Below are 16,324 nucleotides of genomic sequence, written 5' to 3'. Positions count from 1 at the left end.
TGTCGGGGCGTCTCCACCCTGGTTGCCATCTCAACGTGTCGCGCACTATAGTTACATTGATAGATGAGTCAGTCAGGGAAATTCTTTTTAACCCCCGACCCAAAAAGAGGGGTGTTATAAGTTTGACGTGTGTATCTGTGTATCTGTGTATGTCTGTGGCATCGTAGCTCCTAAACTAATGAACCTATTTTGAAGGGTTATGATTTTAGCAGTCTATGTATGTGTGTATTTGTGTATGTGTGATGATACAACTTTTTTTTATTTGAAACTTTTCCGTTTGATGCGACGACTAACCGAGATCTCGTGAATGGCTAATAGATGGCGCTCAAGACGATGATAGCACTGAGCACCTATCTTGTTTCTTTCTTTTTAGTTTATTTTACTACCAAGTCGGGTTAAAGTTGTCTCATTTTTCCGTCGTCGGGTTATAGTTTTTTCAACTTTTTTTAGAAAAATCTAATACACCACAGGCACAGATATTAGTTTCTAAAATATGTCTGCAAAATTTCATGGACTTTAGTTGCTTAATATTCAAATAAAATTGGGACTACGATTGTATGGAGTAAGTGACGGAGAGAGCCCTGTTAAAAATGTTCCGAGCTGTCAATTTAGTTTAGGCATTACAATCATATTAGCAGGAAAACACTGTATCGCTGGAACGTAATAAATATAAAAATATAGACAACACAATACAATTATTAGTGATTTAAATTAACAATATTGTGCAATTATGTTGCAAGTACGCCGCTGGCTTTAAGTGTAAACAAATACTTATTGTGCGGTTAGCCTTATACCAATCGAAATTACTGGCAACATTAGTTTGTCAATCATATTGCGCGTCTGTGGGTTTCTTTCCGTAATATTTAAAAATGAGGGTACTTTTACACTAATATGAAACTTGACAGTGAATGTTCAATTCAATTGAATTTCTAGCAATTTAAAGGTCGTAACAAAGTCATAGCATAGTGATGTGAATCATTCACATTCAGTTACAATTAATCGATAGTTTTTAGCGATAATAATTTTATTATTCTTGATCACGACGTTTGTTGCGCAGTGGTGAGTGTTCAAGTATCCATATTAATACATGTATTAAATACGAAATTGTGTCTGTCGGCCTACGAAGGCCGATTAATTATTAAAAGGTACCTATGATCTTTTATAACAAAATTACGCAAGCATTGTGGACAAGTTGCCTGTAAAGGCTTACACAAGTACAAAATTTTTATTAAAATAATGCTCCTGAAAAAAGTATTCAATCGAAGATTACGTAAATATTATGATAAAAGAGCTTGGATTTGACTCGCAGCTCGCTCCAGCAAAAGCATTATATTGTTTATCAAACCTTTGAAAAGAGCAGCCGCCGCGTTTATTGCTGGTTCTTCTTGGTAGGAAAAGTTTTCCTAACCAGTGGTAGATTTGACCATTCAAAAGTACTTGTAAAAGTTTAATTGAATAACAAAGATTTCGATTTTGATTTTTATTAGGTACCTATGCGTTCGGGTTAAGAGGTTGAATGTGTGTTTGTTTCTTTATGTGAACCTATGTATGTACCATTTTCAGTAAAACTACTTTACCTATTATTATGTGGTTTGTGCCATAGCATAAATATCATCTCAAGAAATTTCACACTATCGGATAGATGCAGAGTGAATATAAAGGAAACCTTTTATCTTAAAATATCTAACTGTTCGAAATTTTATTTAATCAGGTGGTTACAAAGGTTTCAGTTACTTTTAAGGAATTAATTCAAAAAAGACGAGTGGTTATATTTCAATATAATCTTATATTAAAATTATTATTAATATTTGTCCGTCTGTCCTCTGTTCGTTATCTATGCGTTCGTGCAACGTAATTCCCAACGTGCTATTGAGTTGAAACTGTATGTAGTTGTTGTTGGATCTTGCGGGATGGTTTCTGATACAGTACCATTGATGTACAATAGGGGCGCCTGAGTCGCACTGCAACGCATGCCGAACATTATAGATATTATGTATATTTTCGGAATTTTCGGAAGTTACACAATGAAACTTTTTATTTCATTTGAATATGTATAGTTCAAAGTGTATGTAGTTCAAGCGGACGAAGTCACGGGCATGAGCTAGTCGTTAAAGTGGAAGTCTGTCCTTCTCTCAGTCTCTCTGTTTCCTTTTTACGGCACAACCGTTTGACAGATTTTGATGAACATGGGCTAAGGAAAAGGAAAGAGCTCCTATGGAATTTTTAAAAGCCTGAATCCACATATCCACAGGGACTAAGTAACAGGCATCACCCAGTACTACATAAATTATTCAAATGGATACTCGCTTTAACTGGACATTGGGCATGGATTTATGATGTTTAAAGATCTCATTGAATTCTTTTTAAATCCTTTTAAGAAAGTATTTTCAGGATTTCGTTTCTACTTTATAATGAGAACCTACTATTTTATCGAACTCTAGTAACAACTAACCCAATAGTTTCTAAATCCAGTAGTTTGAGCTTTTGAATATCAGTCCGTGAATCGGCAGAGAAAAATCGAAAAAATGTAAATTCATCAAATCTCATCACATCCCTATGATACCCCACCGCGTACTTGCCGGTATAAAAACGCAAGACGCGTCCACTCGGCCTTTTTTCCGGGCGTCGTCGTTGACTTTTAATGTAAGAGTTATTGTTTAAAGATTTTTTTTAAACTCTAGATTTTTCCATTCTATTGTTGTTTTTCTAAGATCTAAATTTGCATTTTCAAATCCTTTATTGATCTATTTTAGAATTTCCAGAGTGAATTAGCATTTTAGTGTAAATTTTCGCGTGGTACTTTAGCTTTTTTTTGCCAGTACTAACTACTTTTTGTGTAGTTTCTAGTCGATTTTTCAGTCAATTATGAACACGTGGGGCCTAATAATATTTTAAAATACGTGTTAATTTGTGTTTTACAGAAACTAGAAAAGTGAGATATAGAACACGTGGCCGCTGACAGGGGTAAGTTATTTTTTTTAAATCTAGGAACATGTGCTTAAATTTTGTTATTGTTATTTATTTTATTTATATTATTGTTATTATAAAGTTATTGTTTTCCATTTTTTTCTTATATTTTTGTCGGAATGTCGTGGTCCGCCATTTTGTAAAGGTAAATTATAAGCGTGGTTTTCATTGAAATAAAATGACGCTGAGTAACCGTCACTTATTATTTTGAGTTTTAAAGTGCTTTAGCGATTATTTTTGACGATTTTTAACCCCCGACCCAAAAAGAGGGGTGTTATAAGTTTGACGTGTGTATCTGTGTGTCTGTGTATCTGTGTATCTGTGTATCTGTGTATCTGTGTATCTGTCTGTGGCATCGTAGCGTCTAAACGAATGAACCGATTTTAATTTAGTTTTTTTTGTTTGAAAGGTGGCTTGATCGAGAGTGTTCTTAGCTATAATCTAAAAAAATTAGTTCAGCCGTTTAAGAGTTATCAGCTTTTTTCTAGTTTTCTTGTAGAAAAGAAGGTTAGACAACCGTTAGGTTCATAATATTATGTCAATTGACAAATGTCAAGCTGTCAAGATGGACGTTGCCTAAATACATAATTATTTATTTGAAAATGATGTTTTGGAAAACTCAAATACTTTGGATCGTCTATAAATTTTTAATTTACACTTGTTAAGTTTTCTTATCGAAATAGTCTGTTGGTGATTTAGACACGTGGTTCACGTGGACATTAGTGGAATAAAATGAAGCGTGTATGTTTCTTTTTAGTAAAAAGCACTCCGTTGTCGATATTTTTTAAAAGTTTTAAGCAAAATTTTTGGACTTTTATAATATTTTCTTAGTGATTTAGGTAAAATGGCTTAAGTTGTTCTCTGTGTTATGAGTGCGAACCAGCATATATTCTAGGGAATATTTAGATTATTTTCTTATATTATTATTTTAAGTATTTCGAAATATTTTTGTTGAAATAAATATAATCACCCGTTTAGATTTATGATCGTGAAACAAAATGGCGCATGTGCATGCGCCATTTTGTTTTACGCTTGCTTGGGTATCCTTTAAAATAATGTCCTCTTTTATTCACATTGCAAAAAATATTTGATTTTATTTCACAACAATTAATTTCGTTTTGTTTAATTCAAAATATTTGACGTAGGTAGGTAGATTTAATTATTTATATGCACTTTTGTTTAAAGATTTTCGTCTAGGACGGTTTTTTCCGAGATTCTTCCCGCTTGTTGCAGTGGAGAATATTAATTTATGACCGCACCCTGAAAAAAAATGAAAATAGTAACCGCGTGGGATTTTACGTTTGACGTTTAGTAAAGTCGCCGGTCCGAATACCACACAGTGCTTATTAATCTTTCTTATATCCACAGATGCATTAATTTATGATACCAGTGTGTATTCATAGGTTTACTGTCATGCGCAGGTCTCCCTGTCGGCGGCCGCCAGCGCCAAGGTCGAGCGGGCGCCGCGATCGCTCCCTGCCGCGCCGGCGCAGCGCTGCCGTGCTGCAGTGCTGCAAATGCATCCACATTCCACCACACGTCCATCCACGAGCAGTCGATAAACTATGTGAGTTTTCTAAATATTTTTGACTAGCTAGGTAAATGTGCATAATATCAGATGTTATTTTCTTCGAAAACTACTGGACCGATTTTGATGTGGTTTCTTGATTACATAGGTATCACCCCAGAGTAAGTTTTGGACATATTTTACGGTTTTAAGCAACAGCTGCAGTCATGAAGTTTTTTAAAGTATTTCATTTTTCGCTTAATTATTTTTAGTGATAATATTTTTTCCTTTTGTTTTTAAAAAATTGTGTCCACAAATTAGCCACCGTGGCCGAAATTCGGTCAAGAGGTGAATAATATAAATATAGAAATGTGATTAAAAGGTTTAAACTATATATAGATTTTTTGTTCCAGAGTTCACCCGTGAAAGCGTTCCTCTGCAGGTGGCCGCGACGTTTTTGAACCACTTTCCTTTGCGGCAACTTACAGAGCACGCAATGCTTCGCCCTCATTAACAACAACAACAAATAAGTGAGTATGCTTTCTTTGGCCCTTGAAATACTTTACGACTGAACATTTAATGATAATTGAAAGATATACCTATTTACATACGGAGTAGGACGGTGCTGCATAGCAAGCGGAAGGTTCTTGAGATACTTTACGATTAATTAATATTGTTTTTTTACTCTTATTTTTTTTTCCATTATAAGTTTGCCTTTGACTGCGATCTCACTTAATGATGTACGTGATGATGCAGTCTAAGATCGTAGCGGGCTAACTTGGAAGGGGTGTGGCGGTTTTTATTACACCCATACCCCTCATTGGTTTCCATCGCAACGCTAGATCGCTTGGCGGCATGGCTTTTCCGGTAGGATGGTAACTAGCCACGGCCGTAGCCTGCCACCAGACCAGACCAGAGACAATTTTATAATTATAAATTCACAAATTGCACCTGCCGGTATAATCGAACCCGGGATAGTAATAAAAATATACCATTTGGTAAACTTTTCTTATTTGTTTCAGGTCAACTCATCAACACCACAGCATAGTACTAGAATCAAAAGCTTTTTTTTTACGAGAATCGGTACATTTTTGAAAACATTTAGGATTAGGTCCGTTTTTTTTAAATGCTAACTTTAAGTAAAATACGTTGTGAGCACAATTAGTAGAATTTATTTTACATTGGATTTATATTTCGGGAACTCAAATGCTACTTCAATAATTATTACACTGTCCGTAGAATTAGTTTACTCGTTAATGCACACATTTGCCGACCTCCCTAGCCACTCTAGCTGTTAAGAAATGTCACAAACTCATAACAAATAAAATAAAATATCTTTTTATTATATAATCTTAATATTAAGAATATTTTTTTAGTTTTGTCATATATACATCTTTTAATTATTCTGTTAAGAATAATTCTAAGATATAATATGACTACTTAGTATCCGAAAATAAGTAACGCATAAATGACTACGTTACAACCGCCTACTGTACATATCTTCGAATTAACTATGGTTCTGCGCAAATATCACTCTCAAGCATACACTTATATTACCAAACATCTGCGATGTCACATACTTCCCTACGTTTATCTGTATCGAGTTTTAGTTTTTAGTTTTTTATTATTTTTCTTGGTGGTGGGTTTTTTTCAAATAAAGTTTTTGGTTTATTCAGCATAAGTTTGTGTTTTATTTAGCAGAATTCAAATAGTGTGATTAACTAAGGATTTTTACCTTTTACCAAATTTTTAACCCAAATCGCACTTCCCTGGCTCCCATAGAAGCAGGAATTAAGATTGAAAGTTTGTTGAGTAACTTAAGTTGTTAAGAAGTAACAAGTGTAAATTAAAAATTTATAACACCCCCGACAAGTGAAGGTTACAGTAACTAGAAAAGACCGAAAAGACCTAGATAGATAACTTTCAAAACGGCTGAACTGATTTTCTTGGACTATTCCGCGCCTACGATCTATAAGTATCTGAGTTTTCCAAAACATCATTTTCAAATAAATAATTATGTATTTAGGCAACGTCCATCTTGACAGCTTGACATTTGTCAATTGACATAATATTATGAACCTAACGGTTATCTAACCTTCTTTTCTACAAGAAAACTAGAAAAGAGCTGATAACTCTTAAACGGCTGAACCAATTTTTTTGGATTATAGCTAAGAACACTCTCGATCAAGCCACCTTTCCAACAAAAAAAGGAAATTAAAATTGGTTCATTCGTTTAGGCGCTACGATGCCACAGACAGATACACAGACACACAGATACACACGTCAAACTTATAACACCCCTCTTTTTGGGTCGGGGGTTAAAAATTGACTTTAATCTATATCTATAGATACTTATCTATACTAATAAATAAAATTGGAGTGTCTGTCTGTAATTTCGAAATAACTACCGCATATTAAGGTCATATGGTTATTTGAACGATACTATAACTGAATCACACGTTTTTAAAATTTTTGTCTGACTGTCTGTCTGTCTGTCTGTTTGAAAAGGCTAATCTTGGGAACGGCTGAACCGATTTTGACAGGATTTTCACAGACAAGTAGAGAATTGACCAGGGAGTAACATAGGCTACTTTTTTAACCGACTTTCAAAAAGGGAGTTGTGTTTTTCTACCTATACACACCGAAATCTCCGAGATTTCTGAACCGATTTGCGTCATTTCTTTTTCAATCGATAGAGGAACTTTGCGACATTGTTTCATAAAAAATTTGGAGTCCAACTCCTCAATCCTGATGCTGCAGGGGATCTGACCAATCCACGCGGGCGAAGCTGCGGGCATCAGCTAGTAATAAATAAAATAGGAGTGTCTGTCTGTAATTTCGAAATAACTCCCCATATTAAGGTCATATGGTTATTTGAACGATACCATAACTGAATCACACATTTTTAAAATTTTTGTCTGTCTGTCTGTCTGTTTGAAAAGGCTAATCTTCGGAACGGCTGAACCGATTTTAACGGGATTTTCACATACAAGTAGAGGATTGACCAGGGTGTAACATAGGCTACTTTTTTAACCGACTTTCAAGAAGGGAGTTGTGTTTTTCTACCTATGTACACCGAAATCTCCGAAATTTCTGAACCGATTTGCGTCATTTCTTTTTTAATCGATAGAGAAACTTTGCGACATTGTTTCATACAAAATTTGGATTCCAACTCCTTAATCCTGATGCTGCAGGGGATCTGACCAATCCACGCGGGTGAAGCTGCGGGCATCAGCTAGTATTATTATTATATAATAATAAAATTGACTCTAAAATTACTAATTAGTCTTCTCTTTTTCAATTATTTTTGGTTTTTTGCCGTGAGCTGAAAGTAAGTTAAAAATATAAAATATATAACATTATTAGTATGGATAAATTCACTATTTTGCGTCTCACTGAAAGAGATCTTAGCAGAATAACTGATTATTAAAACAGATTTTTATTTATTTTTATCTATAATAATAGTTTTTGATTTATCATGCAAAATGTTGGAAAAATATCCGAGTACGGAACCCTTAGTGCGCGAGTCTGACTCGCACTTGGCCGGTTATTTTTTGTACTTAGTAGGTTGATAATAATTTTGGAAAATAGTATGTAATGACTATGCAGCGAAGCTTCGAATAGAAAATTTTCACCCGCCCAAAATATAAGTCGGCAAAATGGTGTAAAAATTTGCTAAAATGGCCAAAGGCGCGTCACCAGTCTTAAAGAGTCATTTAATAGTTATGAAATAGGTAGGTAATCATGATCAACCCATTGTCGGCCCACTACTGATCACGGCTCTTCTTCTGTGAAGGGTTTAGGTCATAGTTTGCCACGCTGGCCCAGTGTGGATTGGCAGACACATAGGTAGGTATATTCTGATAATAGAGCAACAAATAATAGAGAACCTAGGTGAAGTTTGTTCTGTTTGAGAAAAATAATCATCTCCTATAATTTCAACGTCTATTTAATTAACAGGCTATAAATATATATTACAACTAAACGCTGCTCGCGACTTCTCTGCGTGGATTTAGGTTTTTCAAAATCCCGTAGGATCTCTTTGGTTTTCCGGGAAAAAAGTAGCCTATGTGTTTATCCAGGGTATAATCCATGTCCATTCCGAATTTCAGCCAAATCCGTTCAGTAGTTTTTGCGTGAAAAAGTAACAAAGATACACCCACCCATAATACAAACTTTCGCGTTTATAATATTAGTAAGACGCTTGATACTCTTATATTTTACGTTAACGTTAGAAAGAATGAATGCTCGTGCCCAAAAATAAAACCAGCGGTCGCACCGCAGACACAGTTGCGAGTCCAAATGAATCTCCAGGAATACACAGTATTCCATGAAAATAGTGGACGCGAAGGAACGCGCACGTCGTCCGTGGACGCGACGTAAACAGTGAGCGATTGAAATGTCAAAGACTTCGCATCTAAGGTGATGCTAAGGTGCCAAGAATGTGGAGACACTAGTTCCAGGTGCTACGCTGCAGCTCCTTATGCAGTAGATTCTTAATGATGCAGAGTGTCAGTGATAGTGTTAGCGATTGTAACGTGACAGTGATCAATTGTACAGTATATTAGTGACATATTATTAATTCGTACTATATCAGTGTGGTTGTGAGGCTTGTGACCTATCTACGAAATTACACATCGCACTAACGTTGATAGAATTCGAGCGTCAAAACATAATGAGCCTTGATAGCGCAATGGATGAGGAGCGGACTGAATTCCGAAAGGTCGGCGGTTCAGACCCGTTGCCCTCGTCGTACCTATTCCTAGCACAAGCTTTACGCTTAATTGGAGGGGAAATGTGAGTATTAGTCATGATTAGCATGGCTAATATTCTTTTATAAAATAAAAATAAAGTAATAATAAGGTCAGTGTAAATGTAGCTAAAGTTCATTAGGGAACCTAAAATTACGCTGGGTCCCAAGGTGCAGCAGACTCCCCAGTAGGACCTAGAGTTCTAGTGGGGAGTCTAGGAGTCCTGCGACTCTCTAGGTGTCCCCTTGACCCCAGTGGTGGACCAATAGGTGGACAGACGACGACACCTGGGTGTGGTAGTCCCTACAAGAAATCTATGTCCAGCTGCGATGATGATGATAATGATGAAAGTTCATTGATGTAAAGTCAACAATAATTCACAAAACAACAAAATTTTAATTTCACAAGATATAATATGTACCTGCTTGGAGCGCTTGCTTGGACGAACTTGAGCTTTAAAACAAGATAGTTAAGATTCATTTTACTTTGACGTTGAATGGATAATTATTTTTTTTACACCACGAATTATATTACAGAAAAATACTTACAATCTACCCATACATACCCTTTTGGTAGTCATGTATAATAGTAGAAAAATATTTTGCTTCGTAAAAATAGATGTAAATTGCAGTACCAAAATTTTTGACAAGAAAAAGTAAAACAGGATAACTCAACATTTAAAAAACCCCCGACTCAAAAACCTCTATAAGAAAACTAGAATAGAGCTGATAACTTTCAAACGGCTGAACCAATTTTCTTCGATTATAGCTAAGAATAGTCTCGATTAAGCCACCTTTCAAACAAAAAAACTAAATTAAAATCGGTTCATTCGTTTAGGAGCTACGATGCCATAGACAGATACACAGATACACACGTCAAACTTATAATATCCCTCTTTTTGGGTCGAGGGTTAAAAATCGTGGCCAGGGTTGCCCACGCCATAGTCTTAATAAATTAAGCCTGTACCTTTACACAAAGCCAAACAAAAATATAGGCAGGTAAGTACAATTGAACAGCCTTATCACTAATTTAGTGGAGTGTTCCTCTTTCACCTTTCTACCATTGTACTGCAAGGCATCGTCAAGATATGCATCCGTGCGCAGTTGAAGTTCCTCGGACACGTACGAAGCGATTTGCTTCCTCGTTTCTAATCCGAACCGCCCTTCCGGCATCAGTTTTCCCTTCCACTTTTAATATGGGTAACTTCTAGGCAAGCGCGCTCCATCTTAGGCTACATTGTCACTTGCTAGCAGGTCTGAATGCAGCCAAGCGCTAGTCTATAAATAATAAAAAAAAAGTGTTTTGACGCTGGGATTCTATCTATGTTGATGAGATGTAAAATGTTAATATAATAAGGCTCCAGTATAGCAAATGTTCGCTGGCGGTGGAGCAGGGTTCCAGAAACAGTCGAAGCCTCCCTGGGAGGCTGTCAACTCGAACGAGAAAGCGGAGATTTCACCGAGCTGGTACGTTGTAGTCATTTTTTTTGTTTTTAATTTATAGACTAGCGCTTGGCTTCAATCAGATAAAATCTGCAGTTGGTTAGAAATAAATAAAAATAAATAAATACTTTAAAAACCTGTCATTTTATGTTGCTTACTAAATCTCTGAAAATAACTCATGGATTTAATGTTATTTAAACCCTTTAATTTTAATCACTAGCGTATTAGAGCCACCCGCAACCATGTCAATTTTTTTTTACAGACTAGCGCTTGGCTGCAATCAGACCTGCTAGCAATTAGTGATGGAGCGCGCTTGCCTAGAAGTTGCCTATTTACTGTTCACTTGAAGGTACCCATATTAAAAGTGGAAGGGAAAACTGACGCCGGAAGGGCGTTCCATATTCTAGCAGTTCGGATTAGAAACGAGGAAGAAAATCGCTTCGTACGTGTTCGAGGAATTTCAACTACGTACGGTTTCTTAAGTAGGTAGGTACAGTGTTATAATTAAAACATATGAGAATTAGAACTCAATGGTATTTTATAACATTTGGTATCATAAAAAACTTATTTGAAGTTTAATACTAAGCAAGGGTGTACCGATAATGAAGTCTTCCAGTGCAATTATTTCAGTGTTTAAATTACCCGACTAGGGCAAAGCCAAAAAGATGGTTTATGTTATTTAAACCCTTTTTACATTTAGCTCTTTAAATTAGAAATTTTAAATTCCCACATTGCCCTTGCCGAGAATCAAACCCTGGACCTCCAACGCATAAGACCCCAGCGTGCACCACGCCACGTGTACGCCATTGAAGAGTTTGTGTTAAGTTTTTATGAGTCAATATTATAAATTCGTCAAGTTATTCATGCGACCGTGTGGCCTAATGGATAAGGCGTCGGACTTCGGATCCGAAGATTGCAGGTTCGAGTCCTGCCACGGTTGTCCATTGTTCTTTTTAACATTTTACTAAATTACTAATTATATAATTAATAAGCCAGCGACTTCGTCCGAGGTGACTTTTTGGCAACCCAAGGGAACCCTTTTTTTATTATGATAGTTTTGCACTTGATACAATCATGCCTTTAAGAAAGTAATGATGAATAAGATGGAGTGTGCTTGCCTAGAAGTTAGCTATTTACTTTTACTTTAAAGTACTTTTTTGGTACTTAGTTATAGGCTTATAGGTAGGTATAAGCCTATAACTAAGTGGTTAGTAAAGTAAGTGTAAGGTCTTTGCCTAACTCCGAAATTTTAGAGTGTGTGCATCTTAACCCATGGGTTCTCAGTGAGTCTCCATCTATTCCTTATGGAACACATTTTAATTTTTTCCCATTTCCAAATTACAGTTAATTTGTTACCCGTTTAAATACTACCCATTTAGTTCAATGAATTGCATAGGTACGTCATAGCAGCTTTGAATGCTGACGTCATGAACGTAAACTAGGCTAAGGCCGACATGTTACTATGTACTCCATAACTGTTGCTTCCCCAGCCGAACTGGCGCCGCGCGGCTTATATCGATATACAACTTGCAGGTCTAGCAAACATGCATGTGGATGGAAAAAAGAGGAGAGGAAGACCGAAGAAATTAGGTGGATGGATGGCGTGAAAGAGGATATGCGTGTAAAAGGGACGGATAATGCATTCGTGGATGAGAAAAACGAGTGGGAGAAGAAGATATGTTGTGCCGACGCTATATAGCGTGGGTGGGAGGAAGAAAAGGACTTTCTGGTCTGGCAGAGTCGAAAGAAACTGCTGGAATTAAGCAGCGCAAGTTTGTGGCAGGGTTTTGTTTCTAGTTAGCCCTTGACTGCATTCCCACGTGGTAGTAAGTGATGATGCAGATGAATAGATGCTAAGAAAGAAAAGGGCTAACTTGGACCCGTACTCTTTATCGGTTTCTATTCGGCATGCATCGGGAACGCCTAGTCACCTGGCGGCACGGTTTTGTCGGTAGGGTGGTAACTAGCCACGGCCGTGGCCACCCACCAGATCGGAGCAATCGAACCTAGGACCTCCTGAAGCCAGAGATCTTCTGAAAAAGACCCAACCACAAGAGATCTGTATCTCGGCCACGACGGCAATAGCTAACACGGGAGATAATTTATTATAGTTATAGCGAGCGTGTAGAGAGTAGTGATAGACTGGTGGTTAAGATGTTGGCCTTCTGGTTGGAGGTCAGTGGTTCAAACCCGGATACGCAGTTATAGGTTTTCTAAGCTAATAGGGGGTTAAAATTTGTGTAGTCCACGCGGGCGAAGTCGTGGGCATAAGCTAGTTAAATATAACTTGCATTAACGGTGACAGAAAACATCGCGAGGAAACTTGCATAACTGAGAGTCTTGCATAATGTTCTCAATGTGTGAAGTCACCCAATCCAACCCACACTTGGCCAGCGGGGTAGAATATGAATATATAAATAAATATTCGTTTATTTGGGACTAGATAGCGCAAACCTACACAGGATGAAACACAGCAACATACAGAGATAAAAATAATACAAATAATCACAAATACAACTTAAAATACCTTTCTTCCATGCATTTCAGCCGAGAAAACCACCGCCATTTCATAGGCTCTCTAATAAATCATGTACTAATCACAAAGGCGGCGCGGCGATCCTCTGAGCTGAATTGCATGGAATTTCAATTAATCTAAAAAAAAAAACAATTAAAAACATATAAAATCTATAATAAATGGGAATAACTCAGCGTAATGCTGTAGTAGTATACGTGGGTACACTACCTCAGCGCTATTTCAGGCAACCCCTGAAAAAAATTGGTTCGACGTTCCGTACCATATTATGGTCAAACCCTTTTCATTTTGAGAGAATGCCCATGCTGTAGTGAGGCGGTAAAGTCCGGTGGTCCAACAATTTCAAAATTTATATTAAAGCTGTTTGTCGTCAGATTCATGGGAATTGAACCCATAAACTCCCATTGATAAAACCACATCGCTCACCACAGAAGTCGACAATTTACTGATGTAGGTCTAATATATTTAGAACTAGATTATCATAGCTTTGTTGTAGGATTGGATTTGCTTGACATTTTACCAGGAACTATTTGTGCGACATTTCAGGTAAGTGCATCGTAAATGGTAGTAATTTTCAGGTCATTGAGCCAGAAAAAAATAATTTTGTATGCATTATGTCGCTGTAATCGAGTCAGTAGGCCGATGGTATCGATTTTTGAATAATATAGGTAGGTACTAACAGTTGCACGGAAAGCTAACCTTGCGAAATCGCCGGATGGTAAACTGACATGCCAGTTCCAAACGTCCGCGTCATAGCTTGAAATCTATAGAGCGCACTTTGACTTTGCTTAGACTTAAGTTACAGTTAAAACGAGACTGATTTATGCCGGCAGTGTAACGCTGTGCTAGATGATGCAGTCACTTACCACCTGGTGAGATTGCAGTCAAGGGCTAACTTGCATCTGAATAAAAAAAACCGGCCAAGTGCGAGTTAGACTCGCGCACCGAGGCCCGAGGGTTCCGTACTCACTACTCAGGTATTTTTTTCCAACATTTTGGGCGATAAATCAAAAACCGTAATGCATAAAAATAAAGATAAATCTGTTTGAGAATGTACAAGTAAAGCCCTTTCATATGATACCCCACTTGGTATAGTTATCTTACTTTGAAAATTGGAACACATTTTAATTTTTTTTTTAATGACGTAACCACAAATTCACGGTTTTTAGATTTATTCCTTTACTTGTGCTATAAGACCTACCTACCTACCTGCCAAATTTCATGATTCTAGGTCAATGGGAAGTACCCTATAGGTTTTCTTGACGGACACGACGGACGGACGGACGGACGGACAGACAGACAGACAGACAACAAAGTGATCTCAAAGGGTTCCGTTTTTCCTATTGAGGTACGGAACCCTAAACAAGTAACAGACGGGGTTAGTGTAATAATTTAGTAATAAAGTAGGTAGTTAAAGTAAGATACAGAAGGCAGTGGGTACTTGAGACGGCACGCATTGTGAGGAGGTTCCAACCCACCTCGCCGCTAGTGGGACCCATCTTACCATATTTTTAATTAATGTTTTTTCTTCCGTTACTTTAGTTTTCTGTTGTTTCTGTTATTTTACTTCTCTTTTGTTTCTGTTACTTAATTTCTTTGTTGTTTCTGTTATTTTTTCTGATAATTCTGTTATTTTATTTTTTTATCTAAAGGATACCTCTAAAGCGTATCCTTACCTATATCATAAATTTGCCATTTCACATACGCGACCGTGTGGCCTAATGGATAAGGCGTCGGACTTCGGATCCGAAGATTGCAGGTTCGAGTCCTGCCACGGTCTCTCTTTTTTTTGTTATATTGTTACATGTGGATGTAACAATATAAAAAAAAATTAGTGGATTTTGTAAGGGAGACTAAATTACTTTAGTATGTATGTAAATACTTTGATAAATAAAGATTTGAAGATTTATTATTAACTAGATGATGCCTACGACTTTGTCCGCGTGGATGTAGTGTTTAAAAATCTCCTGGGAATTCTTTGCTTTTCCGGGATAAACAGTTGCCTATACATATATATTTCCGGGACGCAAGCTACATTTCTCTCGACCAAATTTCGTACAAATCGGTTAAAGGGTTAATAATCCCGTAGGAACAGGATTTTCAGGGATAAAAAGTCTATATCCGTTCTCAGGATGTAAGCTAACTCTGTATCATCAAAATCAGTTAAATTGTTGGGCCGTGAAAAGCTAGCACACAGACAGACACACTTTGCCAGTCATGTCGAAGCCTCGACGTTTTGTTAGAAGTTCTTTATAACTGTCGTAAACTGTGATAATATTATGTTCAGCGTTTCTCAATCGTGGTAGATCAACATTCATACTACTCAGCGATTTACCTACATTTTGATTTCACCCTGTTATCTTTCTACCCAAGTGCGGCGAAACCCAAAAGGAGGATTTTGTGTTTGTCCTGCATGTATGTATGCCCGCTCCTATATCTACTCGTTACTACTCCATTGTTCAACCGATTTTGATAAATGATACGCCATCAGATTCGTCTTCATGATGCAATTGTTATTGGGCAAATACGATTCTTACGAAATCAAAATGATGGATTTTATTCGCTTTAATGTGCTGCTGAAAAACCGCAATCGGGGTTTTTTGAAAACCTTACTTGTAGACCTAGCGGTCCAGTACTTTGGTTGTGGGAACTGTTGCGTTCAGCTTCTCTCCCTTGTGAAAGTCGTAATTTTTTGAATAAAAGTCTTTGTTCTTGAAAATCAATTAACTCATAGAGGGACGGTATTTATATTTATCGAACGGCTTGATTTCAACGCGACATCAAAAGACATCAAGTCTCGCACCGAGAATTTAATTATACCTATCCGATAATAATAGTGGTGATGGTGGTCGTCCTGCAGTTTAAAATTCTTGGTAAATATGCTATGCTATGCTTTAAGATAATAACTTCATTATGATCAACCCATCGCCAGGTCGCTACTGAGCACGGGTGTTTTCTCAAACGAGAATGATTGGGCCATTGTTCACCACACTGGCCTAGTCCGGATTGGTACACTTCACACACCTTTGAAAACTCTCAGGCATGCATTTCCTCACGACGTTTTCATTCACCGTTAAAGCAAGTGATATTTAACTCCTGAACCGCACATAGCTTCATAATGTTA

At 37.0% G+C, this 16,324-nt stretch overlaps 1 long non-coding RNA gene and 2 other non-coding genes across 3 annotated transcripts; all 3 read left to right on the top strand.

Moving 5' to 3' along the window:
- The first annotated feature begins 2,562 nt into the window (after positions 1-2,562).
- On the top strand, positions 2,563-6,155 carry LOC123880504. Its single transcript, XR_006799268.1, has 5 exons — positions 2,563-2,643; positions 2,922-2,964; positions 4,389-4,534; positions 4,888-5,004; positions 5,497-6,155. It is a non-coding gene; the product is annotated as an uncharacterized LOC123880504 (long non-coding RNA).
- A 5,379-nt stretch (positions 6,156-11,534) lies between these two features.
- Trnar-ucg lies at positions 11,535-11,607 on the top strand. Its single transcript has one exon. It is a non-coding gene; the product is annotated as a tRNA-Arg (tRNA).
- Positions 11,608-14,907: 3,300 nt separating this feature from the next.
- On the top strand, positions 14,908-14,980 carry Trnar-ucg. The gene has a single exon. It is a non-coding gene; the product is annotated as a tRNA-Arg (tRNA).
- The last annotated feature ends 1,344 nt before the right edge of the window (positions 14,981-16,324 follow it).

The sequence above is a fragment of the Maniola jurtina genome, chromosome Z (genome assembly GCF_905333055.1).
Source record: "Maniola jurtina chromosome Z, ilManJurt1.1, whole genome shotgun sequence".
NCBI lineage: Eukaryota > Metazoa > Arthropoda > Insecta > Lepidoptera > Nymphalidae > Maniola > Maniola jurtina.
The sequence above is the reverse complement of the archived record's forward strand: the minus strand, read 5'-3'. Positions and strand labels throughout refer to the sequence as shown.